A 10,593-nucleotide genomic window follows, 5' to 3' on the forward strand; every position below is an offset into this window, starting at 1 on the left:
GACAATATAAAATATTTGGGAGTCTATTTGCCAAGACAGACTCAGAATCTTTTTGAAAGCAATTATAAAACACTTCTCACACAACTTAAATCAGATTTAAATACCTGGGCAAATATCAACTGCTCATGGATAGGTAGAGCTAATATAATAAAAATGACAATTCTACCAAAACAAAACTATCTGTTTAGTGCCCTACCAATCAAAATTCCAAAAAATTACTTTAATGATTTAGAAAAAATTGTAAGTAAATTCTTGTGGAGAAATAAAAAGTCAAGAATTGCAAGGAGCTTAATGAAAAAAAGTGCGAAAGAAGGTGGCTTAGCCCTACCTGATCTAAAATTCTATTATAAAGCATCAGTCATCAAAACTGTTTGGTATTAGCTAAGAAATAGAGTGGTGGACCAGTGGAATAGACTAGGTGCAAAAGCGAAGATGATTATAGTAATCTGCTGTTTGATAAACCCAAAGAGTCCATCCATTGGGATAAAAACTCCCTCTTTGATAAAAATTTCTGGGATAATTGGAAGTTAGTATGGAAGAAACTTAGATTAGACCAACACCTCACACCCTGTACCAAGATAAGATCCAAATGGTTACAGGACAAAGACGTAAAAACAATACTATAAGCAAATTAGAAGATCAAGGACTAGTCTACCTGTCAAATCTATGGAAAGGAGAGCAGTTTATGACTAAGGAAGAGTTGGAGAACATCACCAAAAACCAATTAGATGATTTCAATTACATTAAATTAAAAAGCTTTTGCACAGATAAAACCAATATAACCAAGATCAAAAGAAATGTTGTAAATTGGGAAACAATCTTTACAACTAATGATTCTGACAAAGGACTCATTTCTAAAATATACAGAGAACTGAGTCATATTTTTAAAACAAAAAGCCCTTCCCCAATTGACAAATGGCCAAAGGATATACAAAGGCAATTTACAGATGAGGAGATCAGGAGATCAAAGCAATCCATATCCATATGAAAAAATGCTCTAAATCATTAATTATTAGAGAAATGCAAATTAAATCTTCTCTGAGGTACCATGAGGTACCTCTCAGATTGGCCAATATGACCAGGAAGGATAATGATCATTGTTGGAAGGGTTGTGAGAAATCTGGGACACTATTATACTATTGATGGAGCTGTGAACTCATCCAACCCTTCTGGAGAGCTATTTGGAACTATGCCCAAAGGGCAACAAAAATGTGCATACCCTTTGACCCAGCAATATCACTACTGGGTCTATACCCTGAAGAGATGATGAAAAAGGGTAAAAACATTACTTGTACAAAAATATTTATAGCAGCCCTGTTTGTGGTGGCAAGGAACTGGAAATCAAGTAAATGTCCTTCAATTGGGGAATGGATTAGCAAACTGTGGTATATGTATGTCATGGAACACTATTGTTCTATTAGAAAACAGGAGGGACGGGATTTCTGGGAAGCCTGGAGGGATTTGCATGAACTGATGCTGAGTGAGATGAGCAGAACCAGAAAAATACTGTACACCCTAACAGCAACATGGGAGTGATGTTCAACTTTGAAGGACTTGCTCATTCCATCAGTGCAACAATCAGGAACAATATTGGGTTGTCTGCAAAGGAGAGTGCTATCTGTATCCAGATAAGGAGCTGTGGAATTTGAAAAAAGTGCAAGGACTATTCCCTTTAATTTAGGAAAAAAAGTTATCTTATTATCTGATCTTGTTACCTCTGAGACTTCTCTTCTCTTTTTTAAGGATATGATTTCTGTCTCATCACACCCAATTTGGATCAAGGTACAACATGGAAACAAAGTAAAGACTGACAGAATGCTTTCTGTGGGGGGGGGGGTGGGGGAGGAAAGCAAGATTGGGGGGAAATTTTAAAAATCAAATAATATCTTTAATAAAAATAAATTAAAAAATACAAATAAAAAATAAAATAAAATTTAGAGCAAAAAAAAGTGAATGTGGGGAAGGCTAGGTGGCACAGTGGATAAAGCACCAGCCCTGGAGTCAGGAGTACCTGGGTTCAAATTCGGTCTCTTAACAATTACCTGGCTGTGTGGCCTTGGGCAAGCCACTTAACCCCATTTGCCTTGCAAAAAAAAAGTGAATGTGGTGTTCATTAGATTCTGAAGGATTTTATTTTGCTTTATTTTGTTTTTCATTCTCTGAATGGGGATAGCATTGTCCATAGTCAGTCTAATAGGGTTATTCTAGCTCTCTAAATTGCTGAGAGCAATCTCATCCATCAGGGTTGAGCATCTCATGATATTGCTGTTAATGTGCACAATGTTCTCTTGGTTCTGCTCCCTTTGTTCAGGATAGATCCTGTAATATATTCCATACTTATTTAGAGTTAAGCCATTTTGTTCTCTTATAGAACCATAATATTCCATAATATTCATGCACTGTAACATGTTTCACCATTCCCAAATTGATGGGCATCCTCTCAATTTCCAATTCTTTGCCACTATAAAAATAGCTACAATGAATATTTTGGAACATGTGAGATTTTCCAAATTTTTTTATGATTCCTTCTGGACTTAAGCCCTCAAATTGGAATTGCTGGGTCAAAAGGCATGAACAGTTTCATTGCTCTTTGGGTATAGTTCAATATTGCTCTCTATCATGCAATGAATCAGTGTCCCAATCCTCCCACAACTTCTGCAATATTGATCATTTTCCCTTTTTCTCATCTTAGCCAATCTGATAGATGTGAGGTGATACATCATATTTGTTTGAATTTGCAATTCTCTGAATGATTGGGAGTATTTTTTTCATGATTATATATAGATTTAATTTTTTTCATTTGAAAACTGTCTATTCATATCGTTTGATCATTTATCAAACATTATAAATTTTATGCAGTTGTCTATATATTTTAGAAATGAGACCTTTATCAGAACTCGTAGTTGTGAAGATTGTTTCCCAGGTTATTGCTTTCCTTTTAATTTTATCAGCATTGATTTTATTAGTGCAAAATCTCTTTAATTTTATATAGTCTAATTAGTCATTTTGCATTTTATAATGTACTCTAATTCTTGTTTGAAGGTAAATTTACACCCTTCTCAGAGATCTGATAGAGTATTTCTTGGTCTATTAATTTATCTATGGTATCACCCTTTATGTCAAAATTCTGTACCTATTTTGACCTTATTTTTGTATAGGGTGTGAGATATGGGTCTATGCCTAATTTTTGCCATAATATTTTCCAACAATTTTTGTCATATATGGAATTATTATCCCAGAAATTGATGTCTTTGGATCTGTCATATAGTGGATCACTGTGTTCATTTACTACTGTTTCTTTTGAACCTATCCTAATCCACTGATCTATTATTCTATTTCTTTTTTTTATTTTTAATTTATTTTTTTATTCTCATTTTGTACAAATGTTTTTTACATTAATAAAATATTCTTGTTTACAAGTAAACAAAATACCCCTCCTCCCCCATGAATATAGATAGACTTGCTTGGGCGAAAAAAGTAAAGGGGAGAGAAAAAAATTTAAAAAAATAATAGTAATAATTGTAGGTATGGCCAGGTGGCGCAATGGATGAAGCACCAGCCCTGGAGCCACGAGCACCTGAGCCCATATCCAGCTCATAAACCCAACAATCACACAGCTGTGTGACATGCAAGCCACCTGATCCCCACTGCCCTGAAAAAACCAAAAAGAAGAAAAATAAAAAAGAACCAAAATAAAATAAAATAGTAATAATAGTAGGGGTGGCTGGGTGGCAGACAGAGCATTGGCCCTTGAGCCAAGAGCACCTGGGTCCAAATCTGGCCCCAGACACCCAAAGATCACCCTGCTATGTGGCCCCAGGCAGGCCATCCAACCCCACTTGCCCTGCACCCTCCCACAAATAATAATAACAAAAAAATGTGCTTGAGTCTTTGTTCCAACACCAACAACTCTGTCATGGGTGGATCACATTCTTTATGATAAGTCCATCACAAAAGTTACTTCCATATTTTTCCACCATTGCCATTGCTGATCTCAACTCCCTCCTTTCTTATTTCTCCGCTACCATGTACTCTATTTTCTCTCTCCTTTCACTCTGACTCTGCTGTAGGGTCATTGACTGGCTCAGCAGACAGATCCCTGGTCCTGGGGCCAAGAAGCCCTGAGCCCCCATACCACCCCTTAGGCCCAGAATCCACCTGGCCCTATGGTCCTGGGCAGGTCTTCCAATCCCAGCCCCTTGGAAGAAGTAAGAAAGAAAATGTGTTATATCTGACCACTCTTCCCCCATGGTCCATCCTCTCCTCCTTTATTCACATCCCCACACCTTCCCCCTGCTCCCCCCTCCTTCTTACTCCAGATGTCTATACCCCATTGAGTATATATGTTGTTTCCTCTCCTAGCCATCTCTGATGAGAGCAAAGGTTCCCTCATTCCCTCTTGCCTCCCCCTTCCATATCATTGCAATAGCTCATTGTAATAAAAAAAATCATATGTGAAATATATTGAACTATTCCCCCTCTCCTTTTTCTTTCTCCCATTCCATTTCCCTTTTTTTTTCTGTTGACTCCATTTTTACACCATATTTTATCTTAGAATTCAGCTTTCTCCTGTGCTTCAACTATAAAAGCTCCCTCTACCTGCTCTATTAACTGAGAAGGTTCATATGAGTATTATCAGTGTCATTTTTCTATGCAGTATGAATACATGCAGTTCATCCTCATTAAGTCCCTCATATTTCCCCCCTCTCCTCCAATCTCCATACTTCAATACTTCACCTGAGTCCTGTATCTGAAGATCAAACCTTCTGTTCAGCTCTGGCCATTCCAAAAGGAACATTTGAAATTCCCCTGGTTCATTGAAAGTCCATCTTTTTCCTTGGAAGAGGACATTCATCCTTGCTGGGTAGTTTATTCTTGGCTGCATTCTAAGCTCTTTTGCCTTTCAGTATATTGTATTCCAAGCCCTACAAGCTTCCAATATAGTTGCTGCTAAGTCCTGTGTGATCCTGACTGCAGCTCCACGATATTTGAACTGTGTCCTTCTGGCTGCTTGTAATATTTTCTCTTTGACTTGGGAGTTCTGGAACTTGGCTATAATATTCCTGGGTGTTGGTTTTTTGCGATCTCTTTCTTGGGGGGATCAGTGGATTCTCTCCATTTCTATTTTGCCCTCTGATTCTAGAATATCAGGGCAATTTTCCTGTCGTAATTCTTTGAAAATGATGTCGAGGCTCTTTTCCTGATCATGGCTTTCAGGTATTCCAATAATTTTTAAATTATCTTTCCTAAGTCTGTTTTCCATATCAGTTGTTTTATCAATGAGATATTTCATATTTTCTTCTAATTTTACATTTTTTTTTGGTTTTGAAGTATTGATTCCTGATTTCTGGTAAATTCATCAATCTCCCTGAATTGTATTCTTTGCCTCAAGGATTTGTTCTCCTCAGAGAGTTTTCTTATCTCTTTTTCCATCTGGCCAATTTTGCTTTTTAAAGCATTCTTCTCCTCCTCAATAACTTTTTGAACTGTTTTGTCCATTTGACCTAAGCTGTTTTTTAGCATGCTATTTTCTTCAGCATTTTTTTGGATTTCCTTGACTAAGCTGCTGACTTAATTTTCATGTGTTTCCTGCATCTCTCTCCTTTCTTTTCCCAGTTTTTCTTCCAACTCCCTCATTTTATTTTCAAAGTCTTTTTTGAGCTCTGTCATAGCCTGAGCCCAATTTCTGTTTTTCTTGGAGTCTTTAGATGCAGGAGCTTGTGCTTCCTCATCTTCAGACTGAGTATTTTGGTCCTTCTTGGGCTCATTTGCAAACTATTTCTCAATTGTGTTCCTGTTTTTTCTCTGCTTGCTCATTTTCCCAGCCTGGGCCTGGTTTTAGGGGTGCTTCCTGAGCTTTTGGGACACTCCCACAAGGGTCTTAGTGTGTGAGGCTCTGTTCTCCCTCCTGGTCTGTGAATGACCATAAGCGACCCCCCTCTGTCACGGGGCCGAGGTGGGGGGGGGCTGTTGTTCTATGGCGGGGCCTTGACTGCTATCAGGATCTGAATGTGGTCAGAGCCCCAGAGTCCTGTTCCAGGGGCAGAGGACAGAGCTCTGCAGTCTCTCTTCACTCCCCTCCCTCAGCTCAATGGGTTCATGCCCTGGGGGCTCCTGCTTACTGGCTCCACCTGCTTCTGGGCTGCAGAAAGACCAAGCTGCTCCCTGTGTGCCCTGAGGGCTGGGCTCCATGTGCTAGCTCTGGCAAAGGTCCCCCGCTGTTCCCCCACTTTGTGCCTGGTGTTCCTCGGGGTACAGCTCAGGAGACTCCCCCGCTGCTGTGAGCTAAGACTCCCAGGGCCCTGGGGCTGCCTCCGCGAGGCTGAAGTTCTTTCACTCTGGCGGGCTGGTGGGCTGTCCCTCCAACCCCCGGGAGCAGAGCCTTTCTGCTCTTTTCCAGGTTACCTTGAGTAGGAGAACTGCCTCACTGGGTCCCTTTGTGGGTTCTGTCTCTCGAAAGTTTAGTTAGAGTCCTTAGCTGATGAGTTTTATCAGAGAGTGCCTAAGACTGGATCCCTTCTTGTTGCCATCTTGGCTCCACCCCCATTATTCTATTTCTTAACCTGTGCCAGGCAGTTTTGATGACTGTCACTTTATTTTATTTTTGCAAGGAATTGGGGTTAAGTGACTTGCCCAAGGTCACACAGCTATGTAATTAGAAAGTGTCTGAGGCCAGGATTGAACTCAGGTCCTCCTGACTCCAGGGCTAGTCTAACTGCCCTGATGACTGCCACTTTAAAGTGTAGTTTTAGATCTAGTAAAGCTAGACCACCTTCATTGCATTTTTTCCATAAGTTCCCTTGCTATTCTTGAGCTACTGTTACTCCAGATGGATTTTTTCTAGCTTGATAAAATGATTGTTTGATAGTTTCATTAGTATGGCACTGAAGAAGTAATTTAACTTAGGTAACATTATCATTTTTATTTCATTAACTTGATCTAACCATGAAAAATTGAAATTTTTCCATTTTTTTAGTTCTGACTTTATTTGGGTGAAAAGTGCTTTATAATTGTGTTCATACAGTTTCTGGGTTTGTCATGGGAGGTAGACTCCCAAGAATTTAATGCTGTGCAGAGGTACTTTAAGTGTAATTTCCTTTCTATTTCTTGCTCTTGACTTTATTGTTCATATGTAGAAATGCTGATGATTTATGTGAGTTCATTTTTTTATTCTGCTACCTTGCTGAATTTGTTAATTGTTTCAAAGAATTTTTTTTGATGATTTTCTCAGGTTCCCTAAGCTTACCAACATATAATCTGCAAAGAGAGAAAGTTTTGCTTCCTTATTGCCAATTCTGATTCCTTCAGTTTCTGTTTCTTCTCTTACTGCTGCTGAAGCCAGCATTTCTAAAACTATATTGAATAGCAATGGTGATTATGGGGATCCTTATTTCAACCTTGATTTTATTGAAAATGCTGGGAGTTTATCACCATTACAAAAAATTTTTGTTGATGGTTTTAGATATATAATTATTATTTTAAGGAAAACTCCATTTTCTAAAATTTCTAGTGTTTTTAATAGGAATAGATGTTAAATTTTATTAAAGGCTTTTCCAGCATCTATTGAGATAATTATATGATTTCTCTTGGTTTTGCTATTTATATGTTCAATTATGTTGAGTGTTTTCCTAATAATGAATCATCCCTGCCTCCCTGTATAAATGTGACCTGATCATGGTATATTATCCTAGCAATAACTTGCTGTAATCTCATTGCTAAAATTTTATTTAAGATTCTTGCATCAGTGTTCATTAGGGAGATTGGTCTATAATTTTCTTTATCTATTTTGTCTCTTCTTGGTTTATTACACCATGTTGGTGTAATAAAAGGAGTTTGGCAGAACTACTTCTCCTATTTTTAAAAATAGTTTATGTAGAATAGGAATTAATTTTTTCCTTAAATGTTTGGTGAATTTCACTTGTAAATTCTTCTGGACATGGTGACTTTTTCTTAGGAAGTTTATAGAAGATTTCTTCACTTTCTTTTTTTGAAATGGGGTTAAATAAGTAATTTATTTCCTCTTCTGTTAATTTGGGCAGTTTGTATTTTTTGTAGTTATTCATCCATTTCACTCAGGTAATCTAATTTATTGACTTACAGTTCAACAAAGTAACTCTATATTTTCTCTTTAATTTTCTCCTCATTGGTGGTTAGTTCACCCTTTTCATTTTTGAAACTATTAATTTGATTATCTTCTTTTTTAATCAGATTAACCAAAGGTTTATCTATTTTATTGACTTTTCATAAAATGACCTCTTAGATTTATTTATTTGATCAATGTTTTTCTTGCTTTCAATTTTATTAATCTCTTCCTTGATTTTTCAGAATTTTTAATTTGGTATTTAATTGGGAATCTTTAATTTGTTCTTTTTCTAGTTGCACATCCAATTCATTGATCTCCTCTTTCTCTATTTTATTCATAAAAACATTTAAAGATGTAATGATTTCCCATAAAACTGCCTTGGCTATATCCCATAAAATTTGGCGTGATGTCTCATTATCATTTTCTTGGATATAATTATTGATTATTTCTATTATTTATTCTTTGATATATTGATTATTTAAGATAAAGTTATTTAATTTCACATTAGTTTTTGGTTTCTCTTTCTATGAACCTCTAATATAATTTATATTATTGCATCATGGTCTGAGAAGTGTGCATCTATTATTTCTGCTTTTTTTTCATATAATTATAAGTTTTGCATGGTCAATTTTGGTATACTTCTCATGTACTGCCAAGAAAGACAATTATTCTTTTTTTATCCCAATTAAGTTTTCTCCAGAGGTCTATCATATCTAATTTTCTAAGATTTCATTCACCTTCTTTTGTTTTTTAAACTTTTAGAAATGTATTTGCCACTGATCACACTGCTAGATGTAAGATTCAAACCTACAATTCTCTTCTCTCTCCAAACATAGATCTTATTCCCCTAAACCATGTTTTGTCTCTTCAGATTTTGAATTGGTCACTTTCAATTTGGTTTAAATATCAAAGCCACATTGCTGATGCAAAATCTCTGTGCAGGGGGGTGGCTAAGTGGCGCAGTCAGGGCAGCTATGTGATGCAGTGGATAGAGGACTGGCCCTGGATTCAGGAGGACTTGAGTTCATATCCAGCCTCAAAACCTTAATAGCTACCTAAGCTGTATGTAGCCTTGGTCAAGATACTTGACCCCATTGCCTGGGGGAAAAAACAAACTAAAAATACAAAACAAAAAACACAACTCTGTCCAGTAGGTTCAGATCAATCTGGAAATACATGGCACAAGTGACCTTCACAGAACTGTTTACAAACAACCTCTCCAGGGAGTAGTCTGGTTGTTTTAGGGTATTATCCTTACTTTCATTAGAGCCAGATATGCCATGAGCCTCTGTGAATTAAGGCCATCCAGTATCTGAGCAGATATTTTTTTTTTTTCAGAACTGAACAGTGGGGTGTCACAGCAAACATAGTGATACATTCCTGGCTCTGTATTATTGCAAATGACTCCACTGAAGGGCAATTCTGTTTTTTTTTCCTCTAGTAACATAATATTGTTCTGCAATCAATTTTCTTTTCCAGTCAGTGGCTAGCTCACTATTCTTGTTGAGAGCCCCATTTCCTGGTGATTGGCTCTTCCCCTGCCTGTGTCAGGAAGCATGGCTATAGAGGGTAGCTCTCTCCAGCCTAATTGGGCCAGTCCTCGGAGGAGGAAGTGAGCCATATTCACATCTATTGAAGGTGTACTGGCCTGGGCCTTGACTCATTCACCTTCTAAACTCCCTTCTTGTTTGTTTTGGGTTGGGGCAGCTAGGTGATGCAGTGGATAAAGCACTGGCCCTGCAGTCAGGAGTACCTGGGTTCAAATTCTGTCTCAGACACTTAATAATTACCTAGTTGTGTGGCCTTGAGCAAGCCACTTAACCCCATTTGCCTTGCAAAAAACTTAAGAAAAAGAGTTGTTTGTTTTGGTTTTAGATTTATCTAGTTCTGAAAGAGGGATATTGAAGTTCCCCATTATTAAAGTTTTGCTGTCTACATCTCCTTGTAATTCACTCAAATTTTCCTTTAGGGATTTGAATGTTATACCCCAGGGTGCATATGTGGTTAATAATTAAATAGCTTCATTTCCTATGGTGTCTTTTAAGATGTTTTTTCCTTCCTTATCCCTTTTAGTGAATTTATTGCTTTTGCTTTATCTGAGATGAGGATTGCTTCTCTTGATTCTTCTACTTCAGCTGAAGCATAGTAAAATTTGCTGTATCCTTTTATCTTTGCTCTGTGTGTATCTCTCTGCTTCAAATGTATTTCTTGTAAACAACATATTGTAGGATTCTAATTTTTAATCCATTCTGCTATCCACTTCTTTTTTTATGGGACAGTTCATCCCATTCACATTTACACTCAAGATTATTAATTCTGTATTTTCCACCATGCTATCTTTACTCATTTATATTTTTCTCTTTCCATTGCTCTTATTCCTCCTCACCAAAATTATACTCCCTTTCCCCTTTAACATTTCTTTTAAAATTTAACTTTTAGCTTATTTTCACATATTATTCTCACTCATTATTTTCCATTTTTCAGTCCCTTCTTCCTATATCTTTCTCTTA

The 10,593-nt window shown here is 37.1% G+C and overlaps 1 pseudogene; it reads right to left on the reverse strand.

The window, feature by feature from the left end:
* Nucleotides 1-8,972: 8,972 nt before the first annotated feature.
* LOC141490023 (methionine-R-sulfoxide reductase B2, mitochondrial-like) lies at nt 8,973-9,704 on the reverse strand (annotated as a pseudogene).
* Nucleotides 9,705-10,593: the final 889 nt, after the last annotated feature.

The sequence above is a fragment of the Macrotis lagotis genome, chromosome 5 (genome assembly GCF_037893015.1).
Source record: "Macrotis lagotis isolate mMagLag1 chromosome 5, bilby.v1.9.chrom.fasta, whole genome shotgun sequence".
NCBI classification, from domain to species: Eukaryota; Metazoa; Chordata; class Mammalia; order Peramelemorphia; family Peramelidae; genus Macrotis; species Macrotis lagotis.